The sequence below is a fragment of the Zootoca vivipara genome, chromosome 4 (genome assembly GCF_965207765.1).
Source record: "Zootoca vivipara chromosome 4, rZooViv2.hap1.1, whole genome shotgun sequence".
NCBI lineage: Eukaryota > Metazoa > Chordata > Lepidosauria > Squamata > Lacertidae > Zootoca > Zootoca vivipara.
Window position 1 is genome coordinate 7,867,200 of NC_142587.1, and position 13,949 is coordinate 7,881,148.

At 43.6% G+C, this 13,949-nt stretch overlaps 1 long non-coding RNA gene across 1 annotated transcript in view; it reads left to right on the top strand.

Annotated features, from left to right (window-relative positions):
• The first annotated feature begins 1,042 nt into the window (after positions 1–1,042).
• The window catches only part of LOC148685834 (uncharacterized), a 60,785-nt gene continuing 47,878 nt past the window's right edge, over positions 1,043–13,949 (top strand). Inside the window, exon 1 of the long non-coding RNA XR_015949828.1 lies at positions 1,043–1,160. This is a non-coding gene — a long non-coding RNA (uncharacterized LOC148685834). The remainder of the gene's footprint in view (positions 1,161–13,949) is intronic.

A 13,949-nucleotide genomic window follows, 5' to 3' on the forward strand; every position in this document is an offset into this window, starting at 1 on the left:
TTAATTGTTTTTATGTTTTATTGTGGTTCTGTTGGTGTCAGCTGCCCTGAGCCCGGTTTTTGACTGGGGAGGGCGGGGTATAAATAAAAATTTATTATTATTATTATTATTATTATTATTATTATTATTAAGACAGAAGTGGGAAGGTGGGCTTAGGAGAGCACAATTTTGTTTTGAATTCTGTCCTACCATTTGATACCCAAAATCCTCCTGATGCAGCACATGTGGAAGGTGTTGAGTTATCCATGCAGTATTTACTGGTGGGGTAGCTATATAATAATTAAAGCAGGTGTGTGTGATATAAGTTAGTATGAAACAACTGGGTAAACAAATATCATAGACTTGTGGAAGTTGGAAGGGTCATCAAGTCCAAGAAGCTCCCCTACAGGAATCTCAACTAAAGCACCCATATATAAGGCTGCTATCTTAAATGCACTTTAACAAGCCCCACTAAAGAGGTGGGATTTATTTCTGAGTAAGTAAGCACAGGATTGCACTGTAAATTCAATATATTGAATTCATTAATTTTTCATCAAACGTGTAATTTTAATTCATGTCAACACAATGGCTTGGCTCCTAACAGCCCCATAGCCAGGCGGTGGCACAAGCGTATATTTCGCCTCCAGAGTTGTTGCCCTCCCCCATGGGATTTTTTCTTTTCCTTCTGGAAATTTTGGAAAAATTAAGCATAATATTGTGACATGACCAACAATGGCAACTTCCATCTCAAGCACGACAGCTTGTTTTCATAACAGGAGCAACTTAAGAATACAAGTGCCTCAAAAAAAAAAAATGAGCGAAAAAAGGCAAAAGTCTCATCTGGGAGAATTCCCATAAAGTCTGCTTACTTGAGACTTTCTTGACTAAGAGTGGGTTTTCATGATCACAAACACCCTATACTGTAGTTACATAAGTGACCCTGAAAAGAATCACTTGCTTAGCAGCATGACTCTTGAAGAGTTAAGTATTAGAACTTTGTATCCGTGGAAAGGAAAGCCTGTTTGCACATTGTTCCAATTCAGTGCTAAACTGTGGCTGGAGGTGTAGGTGAGCCCTCAGACTCCATCTCTTGGTATTTCCTTGGCTCTTCCTTTTTGCGTCTGTTGTGTTCTCTACACAGCCAACAATAAATAAGCCTATTTGTTTGCCTGCTTTAAGAGGTAAGAGTTTGTTTATCCTGCTGTCGTTACAATTAGTAGAGCAGGGCTGGGGGGCTTAATTGTTGAAAAGGTATTTTGTGAGCCTGCCATTCAGAACGCTTTCTTGTATGTTTATCAAACATTTCATAAGTTTAAGAAAAGTCTATTGTGCAGTAAATGTTTCACAAATTTAATGACACAATTTCATTGATTTCAACAAGATAGTTGTTTTTCCTCCACTCCTGAAATGCTTGGCTGTTGTTGTATTGTAATGTGCTTTGACACAGTTTCTAAACCTGTTATTGTTTTTTTTTTTCTATTGTTGTCGCAATACAAGAGTAAAATGGAATTTTTGAGAAAAGAATCTCAATTTTTAATTTCTTCATTACAGCATTTTGTTTGCTTTAAATCTTTTGGTATTCCCTGGTTCACTGTATCCCCCCCCCACTCACTTAGTTCCTGGTGTTCTTATTAATTTTTCTGTTCACTTGACCTTTACACAACCCGTAAGTTAGCACACACTATGAATGGAAGAGTGAGCAGGGAGCTCACTGTATTCTCCTTTTCCCTGGCCCCACCTAATAAGGAAAGATTGCTGCCATGCCTCTGTCAATGGAAGGGCTTCTCTCATTTGCAGATGAACAAGGTTTTGGCAGAGGATTCTGCTGGCAGGATACCTACTTAGGCAAGCAATCGGATTAAGAGATGCAGGAGAGGAGAGTGGGCTGCCTCACCTTTTCTGTCTATTTCTTGTGCAGAAAACATGAATCAGGATTTCTGTTTGTGGGAAATTTTCTTACACCATAGTATATCACATCCTTCATCCCAATACAGTGGATTGAGACACACATGGATATTCCATGCACCATTGTAGCTTGTCTATGAAGTGTAACACAAAGTGTTTAGAGGCATCATACACAAAAGAGTAAATTTATTTTCCCCACCCCCACCAATGATATTTGAACATTTCTCATGAGATCTTTCCTTTATTTCTGCCTTATTTTAGTACTGGAGATTTTTTTGTGATGTTGGCATATTCATTTTCTTCATGGAAATAATTTTCTATTTATTCATTTGGGAGGAAAGAGGAAAATAAAACCAAATGGAGAAGACACACTGTTTTTCCCACGACTTTGACCAACTTTCAAACTTTCTCAATGATTTTCTGGGAATTTTTCAGGGGTAACTATTTGGTTGGTAAAGCCAGTAAATGCCCAACTTTCAATACGTAAGAGGAAGGAAAGCTCACTTGAAATGGATCCGATCCTTTGTAACATGCCCCAGAATTGGCCGTCCTCAAGCATGCTTTCTCTTAAAAAAAATGAGCTGCTGTAGAAGACATCTGAGCAAACTTAGGAATCCTGCAATGTTTTAAAAGTAGTTTCCTTTGCCCTTTCATCAGCTGATAGCCTTAAACGCTCTGCGACATCCCTCAGACACTTGCTCCCACTGATTTTCAACAGTACATTTGATCGGACATTTCATTCTGTAACAGGTCACCTGCAGAGCACCTCCTTCCTTAGAGAAAGGACAGGGGGGGGGGGAATCTGTTCCTAAGGTGTGCACTTAAGAGCTTACACCAAATGTCTGCTGTGTGTTCTCAGTGTGTGTTCCTTAATGGCTCTCAACACTTCAAAGCTATTCGTGCTAGGAAGGGCAGTTTGTCAAGGAGGGTCATTTTCTTGCCACATTTCTCCACTGCTTTAACAGAATTCCACAGGCTGTTGTAATTTAATGAAATTGTATATCCTGTGTCTTTGTCTTGCTAATGTAAAAACCCAAATAAAGAGATTGTGATTTTCTCAGACTTTTCTCCCTGAGGTGTATCAGCCAATCCTGAGGAAATAAACTGTTAAATAAATAAATAAATAAATAAATAACAATCTGGAAAGCAGTGAAGAGCTATAAAAAGGATGGATAATCTAAAACAAACAAATGTAATCACAATATAACTCTGAAGTGTAATAGGATATTGTGATTGCCACAGTCTACCAGAGAACAGTTCATTGCTTCTTGATGGTATCTGTTTTTTTACTAAGTATGATGAAACAGACACACAGGCTACAGCGCAGAGTTAAACGGAATTAACAATTATTGTTCCCAGCAAGGAACATGCAATTTTATGAGGCTGGCTTAGGGGCAATAGAACAAATAATTTCCAAGACCTTCTCCAAACTACAATTCCCCAATTTTTATTTTCTTGTTTGTGTGTAGCGAGCCATTGCACTTAAACTGGTACATTCCACATGAGTCTGCAAAAACTTTTGTTTAAATTCAAGAAAACACTGAAAGTTTTGCTAAGTTGAAGCCTTCATTAGAGTTTAAAAATCTTACATTGGGTAAAAATTCTAAAGTGCTTGGGGGTGGGGTGAGGTGCCCGTAGTCATATATAAAGTACCATGGGTGCCAGCACAAAGAATAGCTGCTGATAATCTGTACTAGCAGGCATTGCGACAAACACACAAAAAGCCTGTACTAAATTTTTTTAAGTCTGCACTGCTTTTCATTAGGAATCAGTATGTTGCATTTAGGGGTGCAATGAAATAACTGTGCACTGCTCCTTTAAGGACAATCCAGAATTATCTCTTCCCTCTTCCTTTAAAACTAGGAGAAGCCCTACTGCATGGCTAGGGAAGGCGACTTTCAGGGAGCTGTATATAATGTAGTGTTGCCCCCACCCCACCCCCGCCCTTGCCGCCCCAATCTGCTCTCTGGAGAATCCCTCAACCTCTGGGGCAGATTTTGAGGGTGTGGGGGGAGTTGTCAGGGAGAGGGAAAATGGAAGTTCTGTAGACTGAGTGGAAGACTGTTTTGTGAGCAGAATAATAATAATAATAATAATAATAATAATAATAATAATAATAATAATATATTTATACCCTGCCTTCCCCAGCCAAAACCGGGCTCAGCGCGGCTAAAATCAATTATATAAAACATCAGTTATATAACACATCAAGAGAAAATCAAGCAATCAATTAAAATACGTCCCACCAGATGTCAAAGAGAACAACAACCACCAGACTTTTCGAAGACATCTGAAGGCAGCCCTGTTTAGGGAAGCTTGTAATGTTTGATGGAGTACTGTATTTTAATATTTTGTTGGAAGCCGCCCAGAGTGGCTGGGGAAACCCAGCCAGATGGGCAGGGTATATATTATTATTATTATTATTATTATTATTATTATTATTATTATTATTAATCGGAATTAGAGTAAAATCAGATGGCAACCCACAGATTAGGGTTGGGGACCTTAAATGCTCACCAGCCCCAACTGTTTATGCTGATCTTATATGAGCCTGTGAGAACAAGTTGGGAGACTGCTTTCATGCAAGTTCTTATGGGGGAAAGGGGAGTCAGACTGAACCCCGACCAAAGGCCTGGCGGAACAGCTCCATCTTGCAGGCCCTGCAGAAAGATGTCAAATCCCGCAGGGCCCTGGTCTCTTGTGACAGTATTGGATGCAACCCACAGCATTCCTGTTTTGGGAAGATCACTGATTGGGCTGTTTTTTTCTGACCACTTTTAAACAACAATAAGGAGTTTCACACTAGTTTTCCACTTTGTCCTGTAAAAAAGTGTCCAAAGGCTGATGAAGCAATGATAAGGGGTGCAACTGTTGAAGTGTTATAGCTTACAGTGGGTGGTTATTGCATGAAAATCCTCAGTCTGGAAACATCCAAATGTGTGTGGGAAACCTGAGCTTGGTTCTCATTTGGAATCACGTAAGACCTGCAATGGCTGTAAAGAGTATGAACCACCAGGCCAGAATGGATCCCTAAACATGGAGGGCTCACAGTTTGCTAATGAATCTTCAGATATCTTAAGGGCTGTTGCATGGAAGAGGAAACATGCTTGTTTTCTCCTGCTTTGGAGGGCAGAACTTGAACCAATGGTTTCAAGTTACAAGAAAGGAGATTCCAACTAAACATTTGGAAAAACTTTCTGATGGGAAGAGCTGTTTGGCAGTGGAACAGTCTCCTTTGGGAGTGTGCATGGACACGAAAGCTCATACCAAAATAAAAACTTAGATGGTCTTTAAGGTGCTACTGAAGGAATTTTTTTCTATTTTCCTTCCTTGGAGGTTTTGAAGCAGAGGTTGGATGGCCATCTGTCATGGATGCTTTAGCTGTCATGGATGCTTTAGCTGAGGGGTTTGCACTAGATGACCCTTGGGCTCCTTTCCAAATCTAAGATTTTATGAACCTCCTGTTTTTGCTGTCTGCTTTTGGAACTGTAAGTTGCTTCTAGCTGGCGAGCTACAATATATGGCTGATGTGCTGCACTGCGCGTGTGTGTCACAAATTATACAGAGCTGCAATTTGAAGGAATGTGTTGGCAAATCCATGCTGAAGGTGTGTTTCTCTAGGCTGGAGTCAACCATTGCCACCTGTGTCTTCCGCCCAAAGAATGAGGTCCCATGATCAGACTTTCCTTGCTTTAACATTTGGACAGGCATAAAGGTGAAGGTAAAGGGACCCCTGACCATTAGGTCCAGTCGTGACCGACTCATCTCACATTATTGGCTGAGGGAGCCGGCATATAGCTTCCAGGTCATGTGGCCAGCATGACAAAGCCGCTTCTGGAAAACCAGAGCAGCACATGGAAACGCCGTTTACCTTCCCGCTGTAGCGGTTCCTATTTATCTACTTGCATTTTGACGCGCTTTCAAACTGCTAGGTTGGCAGGAGCTGGGACCAAGCAACGGGAGCTCACCCCGTCACAGGGATTCGAACCACCGACCTTCTGATCAGCAAGCCCTAGGCTCAGTGGTTTAACCACAGCACCACCTGGGTCCGTGGACAGGCATATAGAGATGGCTTTTTTAAATTGCAGCTTAAAGTTTTAAACTCTGGAGAATTACAAAAAGGATAACAGGTGAGAAGATAATACTGATGATGGCGAGAGTGAAAAAGGCAGGAGGAAATAACAAGAACACCCAAAAGCACGCCAGCTATGCTCAGTAAGTGGAGGGGGCGGGGAAGAGACAATATGCTCTTGCAGACAGTAAAGAAGTACTTGGGATCAATAGACTCAAATAGTGCAAATAGATCAAGTAAACTTTAAACCATCGGAGAACCAAAGGCAGCAAGGAGGAATAACTCATTACAAGCCCTATTTAGCACAGTCTTGGTGCAGTGACCATGCACACAAAAACAGACTGGAAATTTTCATCTAGCTAGTTATGGCAGTAGTGGGACAGCAGCTGCACGCTAATGATCCTTTATGGATTCACTGCCAGGAAAAAAAAGGCTCACTATAAAATGCTAATTGGAAAAGGCTTTGATGGTTTATTATTTAAATAATATAGAAATCACTGCAAGGCTGCATAAAGTATCCTAGATCTTTAGACGCTGGTAGGAATACGTGCCAGAAAGGGCCTGCTAGGAAGACTTCTCCCCAGGGATTTTGTGGGCCTTGGATCATTGTACCTGATATTTGCCAGCTTCTGAAAATCCACAAGACATTTAGGTCCTGCCTGTCACTTGAAGTTATGACCCCACACCTCCCACCTACTTCAGACGAATTAGTTCAAATAAATTCACTTGAGCTTTATTCAGACACTGAAATCTGCCTACAAATGTAGTAATTAATGTGCAGCAATGATCAGAGTCACACTCAATGGCACCCCACACAACTGTAATGTGCAGAAATCCACCCATGTTGTTCTGGCGGTTTTAACATACCAGAACCTGGAGCAGCTCTAACCCAAGCTTTACTTAGGACACTCTCTCTCTGTGTGGACAAATGAGACCAGGTCAGACATCTATGAAATATTCTGGCAGCCTCAATCTAAGTACTTGTTGATACCAAAGTTGTTTTAGTAAAACCATACCCTACCTTGATCTGTTCTCTGCATTTTCTGGGGTCCACAAGGAATCGTATAACAGCCCCATCACATTCCCAAGGGTATCACGGTGAAAGCATAAATTATGTTAAGTGTGTGAATGCAAAGGAAAATAAACAGCAGCTGCAGGGGTGGTGAAAAGGGTTAAACTCTTCAATAATCTCCTTAAATTCTGCTGCTGTTCAGCCCCTTTTCACAGCTACTGTCACTATTTCTAAACAAACTTGCATGTTAATTACATTTACACTGTTATTTAACATTGTATCTAGTTTGGTCCTCATTTGCATTCAACATATCTGCATGCTCTATTTATCTCCCGCTTGGACTACTGCAATGCGCTCTACGTGGAGCTACCTTTGAAGGTGACACGGAAACTACAACTAATCCAGAATGCGGCAGCTAGACTGGTGACTGGGAGCAGCCGAGACCACATAACACCGGTCTTGAAAGATCTACATTGTCTCCCAGTACGTTTCCAAGCACAGTCCAAAGTGTTGGTGCTGACCTTTAAAGCCCTAAACGGCCTCGGTCCAGTATACCTGAAGGAGCGTCTCCACCCCCATCGTTCTGCCCGGACACTGAGGTCCAGTACCGAGGGCCTTCTGGCGGTTCCCTCGTTGCAAGAAGCCAAGTTGCAGGGAACCAGGCAGAGGGCCTTCTCGGTGGTGGCGCCCACCCTGTGGAATGCCCTCCCATCAGATGTCAAAGAGAAAAACAGCTACCAGATTTTTAGAAGACATCTGAAGGCAGCCCTGTTTAGGGAGGCTTTTAATCTTTAATTGATTATTTTATTCTTCTGTTGGAAGCCGCCCAGAGTGGCTGGGGAAACCCAGCCAGATGGGTGGGGTATAAATATATTATTATTATTATTATTATTATTATTATTATTATTATTATTATTATTATATGCGCAATCTGGATTTCCTCCCTGCAAAAGTGTACCTCTTTTTCTCATAGGATCGAATTACAACCCTTCCTTTATACAAGTACAGTGTTGAAGCTGCTGGCCAAATTTGCTTCAGGCCTCTAGTGACCCCAGTCACTGAGAATTAATCTTGTTCCTGATTTCTAACTTTTTGCCATATGAGGAGAGGAGGAGAGGGGGCTTTTTGCCATAGGAGAGGAGGAACTCAGTCCCAAGGGCTGAATCTGGCCCTCAAGCCTCTTCCCAGACCAACTCCTCCATCCTCAGGCCTCCTCACCAACCCCACTCTGTACAGCCTTCTTGAGTGTTTCCTCCTGGAGTGCTGGAATAGTTCAGTTGGTAGAGCAGGAGACTCTTAATCTCAGGGTCATGGGTTCAAGCCTTATGTTGAGCCAAGGATTCCTGCATTGCAGGGGGTTGGACCAGAAGACTCTTGTGCTCTCTTCCAACTCAACAGTTCTCTGATTCTAGGTATCCTTCAATTGTGATGATGACTTGCTTGCCTGGATGAGGGATGGAGAGATGTGGGGTGAGGGTGTAGAAAGCTCTGGTTTTTACATTTCAAATGTATCTCCTGCTGTGCATGTCCCACATCTGTTGCCCTGCCCATTTGTGCTTCTGCCCCACCCCCCGGCAGACAAACCCCAGAAGCTTGCTTATAAATGGAGATATCTGTTTATTTTTTCTCACAAAAAAAGATGCCTCTGGAAAGGAAACAAAATTCCTATACTGGAATACAGTTAGATGGAAACTCTTGAGGTCTCTTTTTAAAGAATTGGCAAGTTCTCCCAGCCTGAGTTCCCAGTCTATGCTCCTTAAATATGGCGCTGTGGTTAAACCACTGAGCCTAGGGCTTGCTGATCAGAAGGTCGGCGGTTCAAATCCCTGTGACGGAGTAAGCTCCCGTTGCTTGGTCCCAGCTCCTGCCAACCTAGCAGTTCGAAAGCACCTCAAAGTGCAAGTAGATAAATAGGAACCGCTACAGCGGGAAGGTAAACGGCGTTTCCATGTGCTGCTCTGGTTTTCCAGAAGCGGCTTTGTCATGCTGGCCACATGACCTGGAAGCTGTACGCCGGCTCCCTCGGCCAATAATGCGAGATGAGCGCGCAACCCCAGAGTCGGTCACGACTGGACCTAATAGTCAGGGGTCCCTTTACCCAGCCTGAGTTCCCAGTCTATGCTCCTTAAATCTTAGGATCTAAATCTTAGGTTAAAAGGTGAAAGATTTATCGGTATATGGTCTGAATAGAAACCACAGTCTGTGGTGGCTTTTTGAGACCTACTGAAACTTTTCAGAGCAGGGAAGGGATGTCATGTTATGAACTGAGATATCATTGATTTCTGCTGGGTACAATGGTATTTGGGTACAGTGGTTTTGAAGAAGGTTCAGAATTTGGTTGCTGAGAGCAATTTTTTATTTTTTTATTTGCAAGTATCACTCTTGCAAGTAACACTCTCAAGGTATCTCTTATTATGGAGCTCTGCTTTCTGTCTATGCGGCTCCAATATTCTCATCCACACAGTTGAGCAGTAGAGCAAGTTACAGTAAATGCTATATCGAACCTCAGACAGAGAATGCTCCTTCTCTCATTCTTTCACACAGCGATGCCTCTTGTACTCTTTCTCCCTCCATATTATTTCAAAAAAAAAAATGTGTCCTAGCCCCCAAACTGCACCATACTATCTGTCTCAGTATAGCAGAAACAGTTGCTATATTCTTCGTATTGCCTTTCCAGAAAATCTGGCTGAGAATGTGTACAGTTTGTTGATTTTATGTAATAAGGGCAACCACAGCCAATGTGTGTTTGAACACTACAATAAAAATGCTTAAAGGAAGAAAATGTAATTGTCAATTTTAACAGCCCAGTGCAAGGACAAGTATAAAGAGGAATGCTGAGCAAAATTAGCAGCAGTGCTGGGCACAGTGGCTACCGTCAGTCTAGAGCTGTGGGCAAATGGCCTCTCTAGCTTCACCAACCTCTTTGTGGGGAGTAGAAATTCCACATGGATGTGGAACTAGTGTCTTCCTTGTATGTCCACTACTAAAGAAAAGAAGATGACTTATTATTTGTGCCTTTGGTGGTGGAATTATGGTTGACTTGGAAGGGGGCCTTCTTAGTGGGGACCACACCCCACCTTTTGGGAACCCCCCCCCCTCACCTTGAGATCTGGCAAGCTCCTACTTTGAGTGGATTCCAGCAGGCCTTTAGATGGAGCAAGAGGAACACAGGTTGTTTACTTTCAGATATGTGAGACATTTTGAAATGGGTGAAGTGTTGATTATACCAAGATTTGTTTTAGCATTGTGTACTTTGTATTGTGTTATAAGCTGCCCTGTGGCCTTGTGATGAAGAGCAGAATACAAAGGGTTGCATCCTGTGCCGTCGTCCTGCTTCCACAACAGACTCTCAGTTGCACAATGAAAGAGTAAATGCCACCTTGCTTCATTTTGCCTCACTCTGAGGAAGGCCTGAAGAGGTCCTTCTTCTGGAACAGGCATTTTGGGCAAGGTACAACACTGGAAGCATCCACATTTTGAGTCTATCTAGCTCCCTATCAGGGGACCCAGGTGGCGCTGTGGGTTAAACCACTGAGCCTAGGGCTTGCTGATCAGAAGGTCAGCAGTTCGAATCCCTGTGACGGGGTGAGCTCCCGTTGCTCGGTCCCAGCTCCTGCCAACCTAGCAGTTCAAAAGCACATCAAAATGCAAGCAGATAACTAGGAACCGCTACAGCGGGAAGGTAAATGGCGTTTCCGTGTGCTGCTCTGGTTCACCAGAAGTGGCTTTGTTATGCTGGCCACATGATCTGGAAGCTATACGCCGGCTCCCTTGGAAATGAGCCACTGTTGTGCCCTACAAGGAGCTAGCATCAGTTGATTTCCTGCATAGTTTCTAGCCAAAGTAAATCGTTCTTTTTTTAAAAAAATGAATTCTAGAAACAGAAGGCTTTGAAGAACATATATGTGGATGATTGGTTCTTTGAGAAATTACAGATTTTCTGACAGGGTGCTGGAGACATGTTACTTCACAAATTCATAAAGTAAAGAAGGGAACCTACTGTGGAGCGAAAAGAAAAACATTTTTATTGTTCATCTGAAAGTCTCGGATTACTCTGAAAGCATTAGTTAATTAAACTTCAAGAAAGACCCCTATAAAATAAATACAGTCCTTTCCAGGTAGATTGAGGCAAATTACAGTACTTAAACTACATGTGCATTTTAATTTGCTGAAAGGCTTGCCAGAGGTCAGAAAGCAAATTGACCTAGAAATAGAATCCAGGAGCCAGCCTGTATCAGTATAATGTCATTAACTTCCAATAGAGATTTCTTAACTTAAGACATCTGATGATATGGGCCCAGGAGTCCAGTCTCATATTTCTAGCCACTGTTAGAAGCTTCTGCATTTAATTCTGCATTACAAAAGAGGATCAGATCAGTACCGGTAGTTAATATAAACTAAAGAAATTCCAGGGCAATGGATGAGTGCGAATGACCTCCACCACCCCACTTTAGTACTGAAGAACACATCTACAATGTAGATTTAAACAAGTGGACCCCCTTGCATTGCAATGCAATGTTGACACTGCCATGCTAGCAAGCCCTGCTTTCTTTCAGGGTACTCTCTTCCCTTCCACTCCCCACTGGTTTTCTGCTCCTTTCCAGCAGATACGGTACTTGGCATTCTGTGCCTACTGGGTGTGCTCAGTCCTCTTTGTGCTCTTGTTGTTCCCCTCCTTTGTCCTTCCTGAATATTATTCTACTTCTGCAAACCTTGGAATTCTCCCAGGGAAGCTAAAAACTCCATCTTGTTTCACAGTAGCCCCCATTTCATCTGTATAGCTATCACCGGAGTGCAAGTATATGTGTGTATACACAAACACACTGCTATTTTTCTAGGAAAAGATGTGCATGAATATTCAGCATGAATACCTCCTTTCTTTTGTTCTATTCTAATGACAATGGTAAGGGACCCAGGTGGCGCTGTGGTTAAACCACTGAGCCTAGGGCTTGCTGATCAGAAGGTTGGCGGTTCGAATCCCTGTGACGGGGTGAGCTCCCGTTGCTTGGTCCCAGCTCCTGCCAACCTAGCAGTTCGAAAGCACGTCAAAATGCAAGTAGATAAATAGGAACCGCTACAGCGGGAAGGTAAACGGCGTTTCCATGTGCTGCTCTGGTTTGCCAGAAGCGGCTTTGTCATGCTGGCCACATGACCTGGAAGCTATACGCCGGCTCCCTCGGCCAATAATGCGAGATGAGCGCGCAACCCCAGAGTCGGTCACGACTGGACCTAATGGTCAGGGGTCCCTTTACCTAATGACAATGGTGCCTACCTGAGAGGTGCCAGAACTGAGTTCCGGCAAGTTCCAGCTGAAAAAAGCACACACACAGAGAGAGTGCTTTTTTTCTAAAAAAATGTTTAGGGGTACTGTCAGAGGGTGGTCGTGGCTACTCTAGAGTAACTCCGCTTGAGTCCAGTTTGTCTTTATAGACTTCTATTGTGCAATGTATTTACAGTGCAGAGACAGCTGAAAACATGACCTCTCATTCCGAATCAGAATCCGGCAATGGCGTACATCTGTTCTTACGCCAGCAAAGTAGTCGGGGCACCCCAAAACGCCTCCCCCTTGACCTGCGTCGTGGTGCACTCCTTAACTCTTGCACCGGAAGGAGTGATGCCCTCTCAGTCTCCTTCCTGAACGGGCGGTGGCAGGGCTCTCCAGCATCCCTGAGCCCTGGCCTGCATCTCTCCGCCCCCCGAGCTTTTCCATTGTTCCGCACGATGGTTTCTCTCTCCCTCCAAGTCTTTCCCCTCCCCCCGGCTGCTTCAGACCCACTGCTGCTGCCTGTGCTGGGCGAGGAGGACGTCAGGATGATGAAGGCTGGCTCCCTGTAGGGAGTCACCCTTACAGGTACAGAGAGAGAGAGAGAGAGAGAGAGAGAGAGAGAGAGAGAGAGAGAGAGAGAGAGAGAGAGAGCATAGCTGCCAAGTACCCCATTTTCTCTGGGAAAACCCCGATTTTACTTACCTTTTCCTGGTGGTCCTCCGTATCACTTCGTCTCCCGTTTTCTCCGTTATTTTCTCCTGCCGGTGGCCATTTTTTTCTTTCCGATTTGCCCTTCTATGGGCACCAAAAATGGCTGCCGCTGGCTTCAAAAGTCGCATCTACGCATGTCCGGAAGTGCATAGACGCGACTTCCGGTGTCGGCGGCGGCCATTTTTGGTGCCCATAGATGGGCGGAGCGACACCGGAAGTTGCGTCACCGCACTTCCTGATATGCGTACAAGCGACTTTCGAAGCTGGTGGCGTCCATTTTTGGTGCCCATAGAAGGGCAAAGCGACACCGGAAGTTACGTCGGCACAACTTCCGGTGTCACACGGCTGCCGGTCCCGGATTCTGCAGTCCGGGACTTGGAAGGTAAGGAGAGAGAGAGAGAGAGAGGGAGAGAGAGAGAGCCTTCCACAGAATTGAGAATGATGCTATTGTTGTAATGTTTGAGAAGTTCCTGATTTGGGATTCGTCCAAACCTTTTAGGCAGTCCTGGTTGTTGTTCTAAGGATTTAACCAGATGTCTAGTGTCTGCCCTGGTGTCCTATTATCTTGCAGACTTCATTTGTGAGGATAGTTGGGGCAGCATATTTGAGAGAACACTCCCAGCCCTGTGTTCCACTGGATAATAGTTTGCTGCTTTTGAGTCAAATAGCCCCAAACCATTCCTGATCTCCAGCATGTTGAGGGTAATCCATGGTGTACAGTACAGAAGTTTGGATTTTATGTTTACAAAAACGATGATAGCAACAAAAGACCCTGTTGTCGTATACCAGTTTTGAGTGGCTAGCTTACAGCTATTTGAAAAAGGAACAAGAGAATTTGCATGCAGCTCTTCAATATACTTACCTGTGCTTGTGAAACGTGCTACTTTTCCTGTGTAACCTGCTATGTAGTAATTACCCCTTCCCAAAAGGGAGGAAAAATTGTTATTGTATTCCACTGTTTCTATGCAAAGGTGGTGTAGCTGTAGCAACAGACAGGGGACTTG